The sequence below is a fragment of the Marmota marmota genome, unplaced genomic scaffold, assembly GCF_001458135.2.
Source record: "Marmota marmota marmota unplaced genomic scaffold, marMar, whole genome shotgun sequence".
Classification (NCBI taxonomy): domain Eukaryota; kingdom Metazoa; phylum Chordata; class Mammalia; order Rodentia; family Sciuridae; genus Marmota; species Marmota marmota.
In genome coordinates, this window is record NW_026000108.1 from 31,230,694 (window position 1) to 31,245,110 (window position 14,417).

The following is a 14,417-nucleotide window of genomic DNA, read 5'->3' on the forward strand; positions in this document are numbered from 1 at the left end:
ATCTGTCCTGGTCTTTTTTCTGTACATGGTATCAGGCCCGTTACAGGGTTCTGAATCTGCCTGTGTCCCTAGGCCCTTCCTGTCACTATATACTGTCTCGTGACAGACACAGGGACTGCATAAATCCTTGCATACTTGAATGGACTTTATTCTTATGGCAGGTAGTTTTCAACCAAGGTATCACCCTCAGCAATAAGATTGACAGTTATTTGGGGATTTGGGGTATGTTTTGGGTTGTGACCACATCATGCAAGTTAAAAAGTTGGTTTAGGTAATTCAGCCATAATCTGAATAATTACAGATGGCCTCCACACCTGGATTGCAGAGAGAGACAAGAAAAGCAAACATATGTTTTTAGGCAAATAACGAAACTCGGAGGATTCTGAAAACAACTCAGAGTCCAGTACCTCCCTTCACAGGTGCAGGGCCACCCAAGCAGGGCCACTGCATGGGGCCACAGGAGCTTTTGCTATGGCTGTGTCTGTTCTTTCCAAATTATTATTTGGTAGTTACTAAAGCAAAGCAGATAGCTCACCTCCTGTCTTCATACTATCAAGCTGACCGTGTGTAAGCTCTAAGGTGTTTTTCCCTAAGTTTAAATTAACCAAGACCAGTCCATGTGGGGGATTTGTGTGTGTGTGTGTGTGTGCACTTTATTTCACTTCCTTAAGGAATCATCTTGGTTTCTCACGCCTCCTTTCTCCAGTTGCATGTGGTGATTGATTCTTTGAAGGAAAATAGAGGCATGGGGGGAGAGGTGGTCCAGGGAGGGATCAATGAAACACAGACCCAGCTGTGCAGTAGGGGCCTCCCTCTGCCTCTTGGCTGGGAGGTTTCACCGTCTCATGGAGAAAAGTGCACGTGTACACCCCCAAACCCACACAAACGAAACCCCCTCTGCGGAGAAGCGGGCCACAGGAAATTGACTTGAGCACAGGAACTTGCTAATCGCTTTTGTCACATTCAGATTGTCCCTGCTCCCTCAGTCACCTCTGCGCGCTGAGCCCGACCAGCTCGGGTTGGATTCTCTATCAGCCCAACTTCATGTTTTAAGTTCTTCCAACATGAAGCAGTCGTAATCTTGGGGAGGAGAGAAACACCAATCCTCGAAGTAAATCACCAGGCTGATGAGGCTTCGCTTGCTTTTGTTTTGACAGACCTGTGCCCAGTAAATTTGATTTCCGGAGTCAGTCATCTTGGCGTCTTCTTCGACAGGTAAGGGTTTGTTTCTTTAAAAATATTTCTTCAGCGTCTACGGGAATCTTTCTCATTCTATTTAGCTTTAGTTTAGGCTGAGCATCGTGGTTCCCTTGTTTCACTTGATAGAAGGAGGGAGAGTGGTTCTGCTCTCCTCTCCCCTCCAAAGTCCTAACAAAATGCATCTCATTTTTTGAAAACATTAAACGTGATAATACGCCGCTTTTTGGTTTTCCAGATGTTCTCCTAGAAAATGCACTGTTTGTAATTGACTAGGACTGAGCTCAACGAGCTAGGTGGTTTGAATATCACCCCGTGTGTGATGAAGTAAATCTAAAGATCCTCTAATGAGTATAATATCAATTTAAAATTTTTCTAACTTGGAAACAGAACCAAAATCAAAATGATGTAGATTTGGATCCAGTGTTTTTAGCTGGTTTGTTTCCCCTATTGACAACGCTACTATCGACTTTCTAAAAGTGGTATATAATGTCTATGTTTTGAAGTTAAAATTGGCTTTTGAGATGGTTTCATTTGGAGACAAGTTGTGAAGTACCAATTAGTTGCCTGGGTTGTAAATAAGAAAGTCTGGGAAATCACCAGTTTTAGTTGCGTTATTAAGTCACAGCTGCCAGTGAAGAATTCAAACAAGCAACCAGTAACCAACGTTCACTTATGGGTTCTATGCTGGTGCTTCGGAGGAGATGAGAGAAATATAAAGAAATATTTCCTTTGAAGGACCCCATAGTCTAGTAGTTGCAATGAGACATAAAACCCAGGAAGCAGTGCAAGGTGGGGCTTAAGTGACAAAGGGGGTGGCATGGGCTGTCACAGTTACAGGAGTTCCAAGGAGGGGCTCTGGGAGTAAACTGGAGGAGTTGGGAAGGTAAGGGCTTGGGAAGGATGTGAAGTTGGAGCAGATGGAGAAGGGGAAGGTTATTTTAGACAGGGAGGACGGCATGGGTCTTTGCACAAGTGTGAGACTGACTTGGAGATGACCCCAGTTGAAGAGACGGCCCAAGAAGACAAGAAAGTTTGTTTTGCACATTACAGAAAATAGGATTAGAAAGCTCCGGAGGGACCTTAAGGGGAAACTAAGGAGCACAGACTCCATTGGAAGGAGTCTTCTTATGGCGCAAGGTTCCGCCTATCAGTTCTCTCTGCTCTAACGGAATTCCACTTGAGTGGAATTCGGTGATCTTCTCGCCATCCTTAGGTTTGCTTTCTTGTCCCTGCATCTGTCTGTGGTCCTCCATTTGTCCCCTACCGTCTTCCCCTTAGAACGTCATTTATGCAGAGAAGGGATTGTGTGGATTGGGGTGACCTCCATCTCCCGTTTCAACATTCTCAGGAGGTCCTTCAGGGCTCTGGTAATTGAAGTGGCCTTCTTCATGGGAGAGCGACTGGTGGATGGATAGGCTTGTCTCTGGCTCTCAAAGACCAGTCCTGGGTTGGGGCTGGGCTCAGTGGTAGAGCACTTGCCTAGCACGTGTGAGGCACTCGGTTCGATCCTTAGTGCCACATAAAAATAAATAAATAAACAAAGGTATTGTATCCATCTACAACTAAAAATTAAAATAATAAAAATAATAAAACACCAGTCCAAAAGTTCCGTGAACTATGTGTTCCCTTACATATTGGAATGAGATGTTATGGATACTCTGCTGTTCCTTTAGGGAGTAAGTATATCATGATTCTTGGACCATGAAATATCTGAATCCATATAATAAAAAACTTATAGTATGGTGAATAAGAACCCTGACACTGGAGCCATATTGGCTTGTGCTAAATCTTGGTTCTATCATTTTTGGTCTATAGGAACCTCAGACAAATTACTTAAATTCTTTGATGTTCCTATTTTTAAAAAATCTGTAAAATGGCTCTAATGGTAATAATAACTGAAGATACCTACCTCAGAGGGTTGTTGTGGTCATAAAATGATTATTATATACATATATCATATATATAATAAAATGGTGTTATATATAATATAATGTGTATATGTATATATGTGTGTATCACTGAATCTAGTACCCAACATTAAATACACACTCAAAGATGTAGCTGTTATGATTCTTATAAAAACTTGGATATGGACAAATGACAACAATATGACCCATCTTGGGAGAAAGCTACCTGCCGACTAGCTTTTTAAATACCAATATTCCTTTCAAAGGAAATTGGTGGCAGAGACTGAGAATTGACATTTTTTTTAGGCACCAAGTACAAACTAGACACAGGAGTTGGGTGTTTTATAAAGATACATGAAAAAAAGAAAATCAGATTAGAGACTGATTTTTCAAGTCTTTCTCTATCACTTTCTCAGGCTCCTCTGACTATGCACTGCCTCATTTGTGGGCATCTGTGGTTGATGTTGCTCTCTGAATGCTTTGGGTGGAATTATCGAGGTGCTCGGAGTCAGAGGCAGAGTGAGAGACATTTCTTCCTTGGCCAGATTAGATTAATTTTTAATTTTTACAATATTTCAATTTCAGGACTTGGGACCATTTTGAGAGCAAGTGTTGAAAGTACTTATTTGGGCTCTAGATGCTTGGGTCTGGGTGAAGGCCAGACAGGATGAAAAAGATCCTGTTTCCCCTTCTACTCCCTAGATTAGAGATTTTCTTGGATTAGAAAGCCCCTAAAAATGCAAGTATAGCTGGTATGTTAATTATGCAAGAGATTCTCAAATATGTGTGTAGATTACTTTAGTCAAAGAGTAATATTGTTTTCTTTCTAGTGAGAACATAGGGAGGAAATCTGGGCCTTCATGTGTGGAAAGGGATGGTCAGGAGTCAGGATGGGGTGCCCCGTGGAGGCTGGAAGACAGTATGACAGTAGGGGGGGAGGGGTGGGCAATGAGAGAAGCAGGGTGTCAGAGAAGGAAGGGGTGAACAGAGGGAAAGGCGGGGTTCAGAAGCACACAGCCCTTTCATGGTTCAGTCATTTGATTCCAGCAGCTGTGTGAATGCCCTGAGCAACTTCTTAATGACTTGCATAAAATATTGTCCAGCTATTCTCAGAGATTTGTCTGATTCTAGGCTGGAATAGTTGTTCCTAAGGCTGACTGGACATCAAAACCACAGGAAAAGCTTTTAAGAATTAGAAATTCTCAGGAGCAGTGGTGCACACCTGTAATCCCAGCAATTTGGGAGGCTTGAGGCAGGATTGCAAATTTGAGGCCAGTCTCAGCAACTTAGTGAGACCCTCAGCAATTTAGTGAGGCCCTGCCTCAAAAAAAAAAAAAAAAAAAATAGGACTAAGGATATAGTTCAGTAGTAAAGCACCCCTGGGTTCAATCTCCAATACCAAAAAACAAAACAAAACCCCAAAACCCCATAAACCAAGCTCTAATTTGACTTGGAAGCAGTGATTTTATGGATGGGGGTTTGGGAGTCATTAATCCAGAACCTTCCCACCAGGGCCATACACACTGAGATGGTACATTGAGTAAGTGCTCAAATGAGCCAAACTATCTTCTCTCTCGTGTGATGGATATCTTCACACAGAAAGCATTTTCTTTTATTTGAATTTATTCCTTGGAATGAGTTCATGGGAGTGGGATGACTTGGTCAAGAGTGTGAACATACTTAGCTTAATCATATTTACATTTTAATATGTAAACATAGAGCGCCACTTCTTTAAAAACATGCACAGGCTATATGTTGTTATTCTGATCTCAGAGAAAGAAGTTGGCTTTTAAGGGAGAAAGTGCCAAATCACTTCTCTGACAAAATAGAATACAAATGAATTGCTTTTGGAAGAAATTTCCAGAGAATTGCTGAATGTTCAATGACTTCTTGGAGCTTAAATTGGAACAGTCTTATCTGTGCACTTAGTTTCTCGTAAAACGGATGTCAGCAGTGACCTCTTCCCCATTTCATAGAAAAGAAAGCCAAGGAACCAAGGCGGTGAAGTAATATGCAGGATGATTCTCATCATATTGGCCACATAACCTATTTGGCTTACTGTTAAAATAAATAAATGACTGAGTAGTTTGTATGCATGACCTCATGGGGATAAAGCACTGTAAAATAAATGCATGGGGGATGGGTAGACACGTAATTGACCAAGATATGAGATAGACTTCCCACCTCTTTTTTTTCCTGCATCATTATTATTCATTATTTGTATAATATCCCTAAAAGCATGGTCATCATTTGGGAATAAGATGAATTTTCAGTAGTTTCAGTGGAAAAAAAAATGCTATTGCAAAATATCAAGTGACAGAAGACAGTGGTATTCCAGAACCCAGCCTGCACTTGCTTGGAAGAAATGATTGTAATATTTTTGTACATTTTGCAAGCCAGTGTTTACTTCTATTTCTCCGTGTAGTCAAAATACTTTATGATAGTGTGCTTGATTATCTCTCTTCCTTCTTCATTCAGTGAGATCATGTTGTAAACTACAAATTGGCTGAAATAGAAGTATTTATGCCACAGAAATCAGAAAACACAATAAATCAGGCTCTCCACCTTCCCCCGCCACCCAAGACCCTGCTTTAAAATATTTTGCAGCATACCACCAAGGAACTGTGGAAAATGCAAATATGGCAATTTGACAGTACATGTCAAGATGTTCATATGCTTTATCCATTCATTCCATCCCTGGAAATTTATTCCAAACAAACAATTCAAAGAAGGAAGAAACACCATGCAGGAACACATGCACTGTATTATCATTTATAACAGTGAAATCTGCTAAACACTAAGCAACAGGGGTTTTGGCAGCTTTAGCTCCATGGAATATTTTGTAGTCATTAAAAGTCCTAGTTAAAATTAGTTATGAAAATATGTTTGATGAAATGTTAAGTTAGAAAAGCAGGATTAATATTTTTACTTACATCTAATTTTATGATGATGAAAATTAAATATGAGCCATTTAATTAAAAAAATGAAAACATTCTGTGTTAGAATGGTGAAATTGCTGAATTTGCTTTTTACTTCATTTACTGTAGTAGTGGTGTATGTGCATTTAAAAATTTTGGAGAAGATCTGTAAAGAAGTGGCCTTGAGTAGTTTGAATATTTAAGAGGGTTTTGTAGACAAGATGAAGATGTTTGCTATTAATCCCTGGGCAGGATTTTTTTTTTTTTTTTTTTGTACCAGGGATTGAACCCAGGGGTGCTTAACCACTGAGCCACATCCCCAGCCCCTTTTATATTTTATTGAGAGACGGGGTCTCGCTGAGTTGCTCAGGATCTTGCTAAGTTGCTGAGGCTGGCTTTGAACTTGAGATCCCCCTGCCTCAGCCACCTGAGACACTGGGATTACAGGTGTGCACCACAGGGCACGGCTGGGCAGGGTATTTTAAAGGGAGTTTCAGTCCAAGCAGCCCAGAGTGGAAGATGCTAAGGGGGTTCCATAGAGCAGCTGAGAAAGGAGAGGAAGTGCCTGGGCCTTGAGGACTTGCAAAAGTAGACGGCAGGAATAGAGACCAGTGTCCTCACACATACACTAGGGCCAGGGGTTTTCTGGACACAGCTCTCTGAGAAATAGCCCAGAGAAAAGCTACCCTCAAAGGCCAGAGGGAGCAAGAAGAGAACATTTCTCAGTAAGGGACAAAGAGATGCTGATCTCAGAAGTAAACAAGATGTATGTGAATAGCTCCCTATTAATCAGGGGAAAAAATAAAAATAAAAAGAGGACTCAGACCAGAAAGCATACAATTCTTCTAAATCATGGGTTCTCAAATTTTAATAGGCTCAAGAATCACCTGGAGTTGGGGTTGGCTCAATGGTAGAATGCTTGCGTGGCATGTAAGGGCATTAGGTTTGATTCTCAGCACCACATATAAATCATAAAATAAGGGTCCAACAATAACTAAAAAAATATTAAAAAGAAAAAAAAAGAATCACTTGGATGGGTGAGGAAGGTGTTAAAGAATGCAGTATCTGAGGGGCTACCTCTAAGCATTCTGATACAGTTGGTGTGGGAGCTGGCAGGAATGTGCATTTTTAGCAAGTCTTTGGATGTGAATGGTCTGCAGGTCAGGCTTTGAGAAAACACTAACAGACTGAAGGAAATAGTCTGGTTTGGTCCGGGGAATGTATCTGTGTGCACACGTGTGCGTGACTCTGTGTGTTTGTGGGTTTTGCAGGTGAGGCTGTTCTGTGGAGGCTCAGAATATCCGAGTGGCCGTAGCAGAGGTCGTGATACTAAGATCACCTACTTGGGAACTTTAGTGATTGTCATAACTCACAAATAGCCTTTAATGTTTTCTGTTCTTCTTACACTGAAAATTATTCTTTTACTTTATTTGTGCTCCACATTATCAAGCTTCTAATCTCTGTGGTAAATCAAGAGCCCATCTTCACAAAGTTGGAGGCCCATTTCAGGGCCTATTGGATGTGTGAGGGTCTGACCTCTGGAGCCCTCCTTCACAAGCACCTGACAGCCACCTTGGTCCCTATGTAACTGGGTTTTTCATTGTAGAGAGTTGTTTCTTAATCACTCGTTTGGTCACAAATTCCTTTGAGCTTTGATGAGAACCAAAGACCTTTGAGAAAAAGCAAAAATTCAGGTAGGTATACACATTTGCCATAGGGTTTCAGGGGATTTAGGAACCTGCTGAAGCCCATCTCTGGACTCCCAGTGATCCAGAGCCTTCACATTAATAATTGCTGCCTCAGAAGTTATTAGTGCAGGGGAGGGAGCCTTACAGAAGCTGAGAAAATCAAACCTCTGGGTACGCAATGTCAGATTAAGGCATAAATGCTGCCTCTCCAGTTAATGGCTGAAAGGAGGACAAGATGGCGGATATGCGTATAGTTTTCGAGCATTGGATTCTTAAATCAAGTAGTACAGGGGGCTCAAGTTGGTTCCTTTCAGAGAATATAGGATTAGTGTTCTAAGCCCTCCATTCTAAGCCCTGAATTCTTTTATGGGAAGCCAAGATCAGCTCTCATTTGGGAAGCAGTTTCTCAAGTCTAGCGTTAGGATCCTACTTACTGTCATATGTGATCTTGGACAGCACAAGAGATGCAGGCAGGCTGTAAATACGAGGCTGGCCAACCCCAGAGTGCAGTGAGTGGTGAGGGACCAACTGATAGCTTCCTGGACACCTAGCCAGGCTGCTTTCCGAGTGAAGCCACTAACTGGTATATAATGTGCTTACTTCTAAGTTGTAGCTTTTCCTGTCTGAAGCTGAACATCTGGTGGGGCCCTGATAACTTTGGAGATACTCTTTTTGCAGTGTGGACTTTTGACCACTGAAACCCAGTTGGCCATCTTCTGTTAGTGGGGAACTGACTTGCCATTTGGGGAATTGTATGTTTGGGGTGAAAGCTCATGCCTTTGGTAATCTCACATCCACTTGGCCTGTGATATCAGGCAGGGTATGGAGACTTACTCCAAACCCTTTGTTTCAGTAAGCCAATTCTGCTGAAGGTGATGAGATGAAAACTATGTTATTATGTCATGGTTACAGAGGGGGTTGACCCAGGGTGGGGAGGGCAACGCACCCATCTCTAGTCCTCCAAGATAAAGTCTATGAAATTGGCCAACCATTTATGAAATACAAGTCTGGATTATCTATGAGGGATAAATGATAATCGTACATCTGTCTTTGGGGTAGAAAATGAAAATTTATAACATATACTCATTTAGTAAATATACTTCATTTTTTTATAACCACTTAAATTATTGCACAACCATTGTTAGGTTTCTTGCCAACTTTAATATTCAAATCATATGGCATCATATAACCCCTAGTTACAGCCCTCAAAAGACAAATAAAGGAGTGGGGGGTGTAATTTGCCTAGTGTGTACAAATCCTGGGTTTGATCCCCAGCATGGCTAATAAAAAAACAAAAAATCCAAAACCCAAAGCAAAAATGAAACAAAACAATAACAGCAGCAAACACATACGAATGTTCCTTAATTTATGATGGTTTGACTTATCGTTTTTGACTTCATGATAGTGTCTATACAGCCCTTTGTTTCTTTCAGTGCAGTATTCAATAAATTACATGAGGTATTCAATACTTTGTTAAAAATAGGCTTTGTATTAGATAATTTCCTCCAACTCTATGTTAATGCAAGTGTTCTGAGCACCTTTTGAGGTAGGGTAGGCTAAGCTGTGATGTTCAGTAGGTTAAGTGTTTTAAATGAATTTTCAATTTGGAATAGGTTTATGGGATATAATCTTTTCTAAGTCAAGGAGCATCTGTTTTCTGTGTCCATTAAAGGTCAGCTGCAAACTTGTACCCCTGTTACCTCCTAGAGGTGGCTTCCCCTGCTTTGTCATGATGCCCAGCATCCTAGTTGCTGATGCAAGCAACTGACTGGAACATTCTCACCTTGATGCTTTTACTTCTTTCAGGTGGGATTCCTACTTTTCCTCTGTGTCCCCCAATTCCTGGTCCAGCTCCCACCTTTTGCAGAAATTCCAAATACACATCCCTCACCATGAACCTTTTCTTTCCTTTCTTATACTTTTTTCTCAGTTGCCACAAAAATTTCTACTGATGTTTGTTCTAGTTGAGCTGAAAATGATCCCAACCAAGTATAAGGATGCTTGTGATTATTCCTTCTAGTAAGAAAAAAGAAAGCCATATATTTAGATTCAAATTTAAGTGATGTGAAGCTACTGCTATCAGCTGCAAAAACCTGGAAGAGGTCTACAACTCTCCTTTGGCACACTTTCTCTTGATAAAACCTGATTTTCCTTAAGCTCCAATATCTTCAGGTAGTAACTTGTTCAGACTTATATTGATGGCTTTTCTCTTTCTCTTCCTCTTCCTCTGGTTGTGATGAAGGAGTAGAAGAGGGTGTTGGAGGTATATACAGGAAATAGGAGGGGAAAGGCCAGAAAAACCTTACATATTGGCAGTACAATTTCCTACATCTGCTAAAACAATATTTGTCACTATATTCCAGTACACACACTATCTGGAAGTGTCAAAGAAGTTTCTGAAATAATGTTAACTTTAAAAATATAATAGTAGTTGGTTTTAGTGATGCACACCTATAATCCCAGCTACATGGGAGGCTGAGGAAGGAGGATGGCAAGTTTGAGGCCAGTCTTGGCAACTTAACAAGACCCTGTTAAATCCCCAGCACTGCAAAAATAAAATAATAAAAATACAAAACAAAACAATAGTGTGGATATACATAATAAATTATATATGCAAAATGTATATTAGTTTAATGGTATGAATCTCATTTAATTTTTTAGTAATTTGAATCTCACTTATTTAATTAAAAAATATATTATATATGTATAATGCATGTTTATTATAGCAAATGTGTCTTTTTTTACACCTTTATTTAATTTATTTATTTTTATGTGGTGGTGAGGATTGAACCCAGTGCCACATACATGCTAGGCAAGTGCTCTACCACTGAGCCATAACCCTAACCTGTCTTTTTTTTTTAATTTTTAAAAATTGTAGATGGACAAAATACCTTCATTTTATTTTATTTTATTTTTTTAATGTGGTATGGGAGATCAAACCCAGTGCCTCACGCATGCTAGGCAAGCGCTCTACCACTGAGCTACAGCCCCAGCCCCCTGTCTTTTATCTTAAGTACACTTTTTTTGTTGTTGTTTTATTTGTAAGTCTTTAAGTTTTCATTTATTCAAAGTGCCATAATTCCGGTGTTTTTCCTTTAAGATGTATGAAATCTATAACAAAAAAGCTTGAACGTTGTATCTTAATGTAATAGAAATACAACTAATGCTTAAAAGGATCATTTGAATTAACAAAGGGCAATGAAGGTAATCTTGCTGAGTCTCTAACCTTTCTTTTCATCCTCTACATCTCAGGGAAAGCAATTAAAATGTAGATTGTGGTAATATTTCTATTAAATTTTAGATGCATGAAAATACATGGATAATTTTCACATGGCAGCAGCAGGGTAAACCTATGTAAACCTTGTCTCAAAAACTCAAAAACCAAACTAGTAGTTTTGGATTTCCCCAAGGGCCACCCATTTGACATGTCATACAGGAAAGAACCATCGCACATATAGGGCAGGAAAAATTAGTTTCTCTTCCAACAGGGTTAGATGCCTGTGGTTTCAGTTTTAAAGATAGATTGTGCAACTGTACTCAGGAGGCGGGAAAAGAGTTTTCAGCTGAAGTTCATGTTTTTTTTTTTATTATTGTTTTTTTTTTTTTTTTAAACCTGTGCCAGTTAATCTTATAGAAGTTGTAGTATCTTAAAGCTCCATCTGATTTACTGTTCCTTTCTTTGGTGGACTGAAATGATCATACTTTCCCAATTTTTGTACATTCATTCATGCTATTTGGAGTTTACATGTTCGTGCTCCTTCTTTTATAAATTGATAATGGTTGGTTTTATTTCTCAACGGGTATTTAGTTCATTTTATCATTTTTCTCACCATTTGTAATTATTTTTTGTCTTTTTTGCCAATTGTGAGAGTGCTTAAGGACTTTTATATACTGTATCATTAACACAGCAAATGACCGGGGCAAAATGCAGAATAAATAAGTTTAGTCTCCTTTAAGACTTTAAGGTTTTAAAACCTTTAGATTATTACGGAATTTTTCCTTTTCGTATAAAATATTGGCACAAGTACAATATATAAATAATATTATCAGTCAGTTGAGGAAGAGAGTCAAATGATCCCTTCTTCTCTCCACTCCATGTGCCCTGTCCTGAATTATGATTTGGAATTATTTTAGGTGGCTTTAGAAAGCCTCTTCTCAGGGTTGGGGCTATGGCTCAGTTGGTAGAGTGCTTGCCTCACATGCACAAGCCCTGGGTTCAACCTGAGCACTATACATACACAGGAAAAAAACAAAAAACAAAAAACAAAAAAAAAAGGAGAAAGCCTCTTCTCAGAAAAATTATAAGTTGGGCATTATAAATGATTCATCTTTAAATATTGATAGCCTTTGACCACTTCTGAGAATTATTCCTAAGAAAATAATCAGAAATTTATTAAAAAAATCAAAACTTCTCAATATAATTTTTTAAAATAATAGAGAAAACTAAAAAGAACCAAAAATATTCAGTAGAAAGATATGGCTAAATAATCTTTTATTCTATTAAACATTCATTATGATATTTTTTGAAAAATTTTAGAATATGAAATTATATATTTTGTATTTCTAAAAAGACCTATATGCATATTTTTACTCATGAATTCAGAATATGGAGATAAATAAACCAATATATTAAAAGTTATTGTCTAGTGCGTGATATGGATACACATGACTTTAAAATATTCTTCATTTTTTCCTGTCTTTTCTGAGTTTAGCATGTATTATTTTTATACAAAGAGACCAATGATTCTCAAGACACGTTGGCACAAGCCTTTAATCCCAGAGACTCAGGAAGCTGCTGCAGGAGGGTCACAGCTTTGAGACTAGACTGGGCAACTAGTAAGAATCTGTCTCAAAATAAAAAAATAAAAATTAAAAGAAAAGAAAAATTTAAAAAGGCTGGGCATGTATCTCGGTGGCAGAGTATTTACCCAGCATGCCAAGGCTGTGCGCTTGATCCCCATATCACAAATAAAACAAACCCAGAAAATTTAATGACCATTATTAAAAGAAAGTCAGTATTTGGTGTGAGATTAAGAATGAAACCAATAAAATGATTCTGACATGAGAATTGTTTTGATATGTTGAAGGAAACCTAATATTTTGAAGACCCAGAATATAACTATATTTTATCCTTTAAAATTGAGAGGATCTTTAGATTTAGGGGGTTTCAGATTTCTTAGTTCTCAAACCTTGATAAGCACAGAAATTTTAATTTTTTGGTACTTGGCCCCATACATGCTAGGCAAGTGCTTTACTACTGAGCTACATCCCCACCCCAGAAACCACTTTTAATGAGAGCTGTTGGAGTTATTAAATAAGTTTGTGTGTGGTTTATGCTTTTAAAATATGAGAGAATTAGCTTTATAGCTGGTTGTAGAATATAGGCAAAACATAAAACATTGATGAGTATAGATATTTCTAAATTTTTAATATATAAAGAGATTCTCAAAGGGATCCTCTAAGAAGCACATTTTCTTTATGCATCTTAAATATTCAGTTTGGGAATAATTGTCTTTCAAATACTCTTTCAAAGACCTACTAGATGAATCATAAAAAATATCCATTTCGGTATGAAGTAGGAAAATTACCTTGTATCTTTTCATGGCCATTTTTCTACACAGTGATATCAAATATCTAAAAGTTTGCTCATGTCAAATGCTAAATATTAATTAGAATATTATAAAATTCTTTGAAAAGTTGATTCGTTTAGCAAAGGAGGGAGTTTCCATTTAAACACAAATCTCGGGTTTCACTTGTGCAGTATTATCAATTGATGCTTTGGTTTAATAGTAATTCATGTCACCTTGGAACAGCTATTATTTGAGAGACACACCATGTATCAGTTAGCAATGCTTTTTGACTACAAGTTTTATAATACCTGACTCAATACCAGTAGCTTAAAACAACCAGGATTCATTCCTCCACGGGACAAGAGGTCCAGAGGCTGCATTTTTGGCCTTGGTTTCTGGACTCCTTGAGACCGTTTCTGCCATTCCCTCATCTTTCCTCACGGCTGCAAGATGAGCTCTGTCTCTTGAGCATTTGCCTCCATTCTAGAGGTTTAAGACTGCATGGGGATGGAAAGGAGGGTGAGTTGGCAGTGGCTGTCTCTTTTGCCAGGGAAAGAATTTCCCCAGAGTTCAAAGAATGTTCTCCAAATATCTCAGCTGCTGTGTCACTGGCCAGAATGGTGACAGAGCCTCTCCCAAATTCCTGGAAGAGGAGAACCAGGGAATGGGCTTGTTATAATTCCCTTAGACCATGTGTTCTTCACGGGGAGGTAGGTGAAGGACACAATGAGGGTGGGGGAAGTGGAGGGGTGAAATGGGCAGTGTTGTTGACATAATCCCTATCATCATCATCATCATCATCATCTTTTTTTTTTTTTTTTTGTACCAGAGGTTGAACCCAGGGGTGCTTAACCACTGAACCACATCCCCAACCCTTTTTATTTTTATTTTTAGATTTTGAGACAGGGTCTTGCTAAGTTGCTGAAGTTGTCCTTGATCTTGGAATCCTGGATTATAGGCCTGCACCACCACGCCTGGCTCTCATCATTGTTTTTTGTGGGATGAGAAAGACAGAAAAAAAATATCTTACCCTTTATACATATAAAGCATAGAAATACACAAAAGATGTATAGTATATCTTTGGTGTTAAATTTCCATTAATTTAGGGAGAGATAACGAAAAAAAATAGTAAGA

The 14,417-nt window shown here is 38.8% G+C and overlaps 1 protein-coding gene across 2 annotated transcripts in view; it reads left to right on the plus strand.

The window, feature by feature from the left end:
* Positions 1 to 14,417, plus strand: part of Rhoh (ras homolog family member H) — a 39,636-nt gene that overhangs the window by 4,390 nt on the left and 20,829 nt on the right. Inside the window, exons 1-2 of one of the 2 annotated variants that reach the window (XM_015482054.2) lie at positions 945 to 1,018; positions 1,158 to 1,215. The gene's annotated coding sequence lies outside the window, so the exon portion shown is untranslated. Of the gene's footprint in view, positions 1 to 944; positions 1,019 to 1,157; positions 1,216 to 14,417 lie in introns of those variants that run through there. The other variant, XM_048784366.1, reaches the window with a different exon arrangement.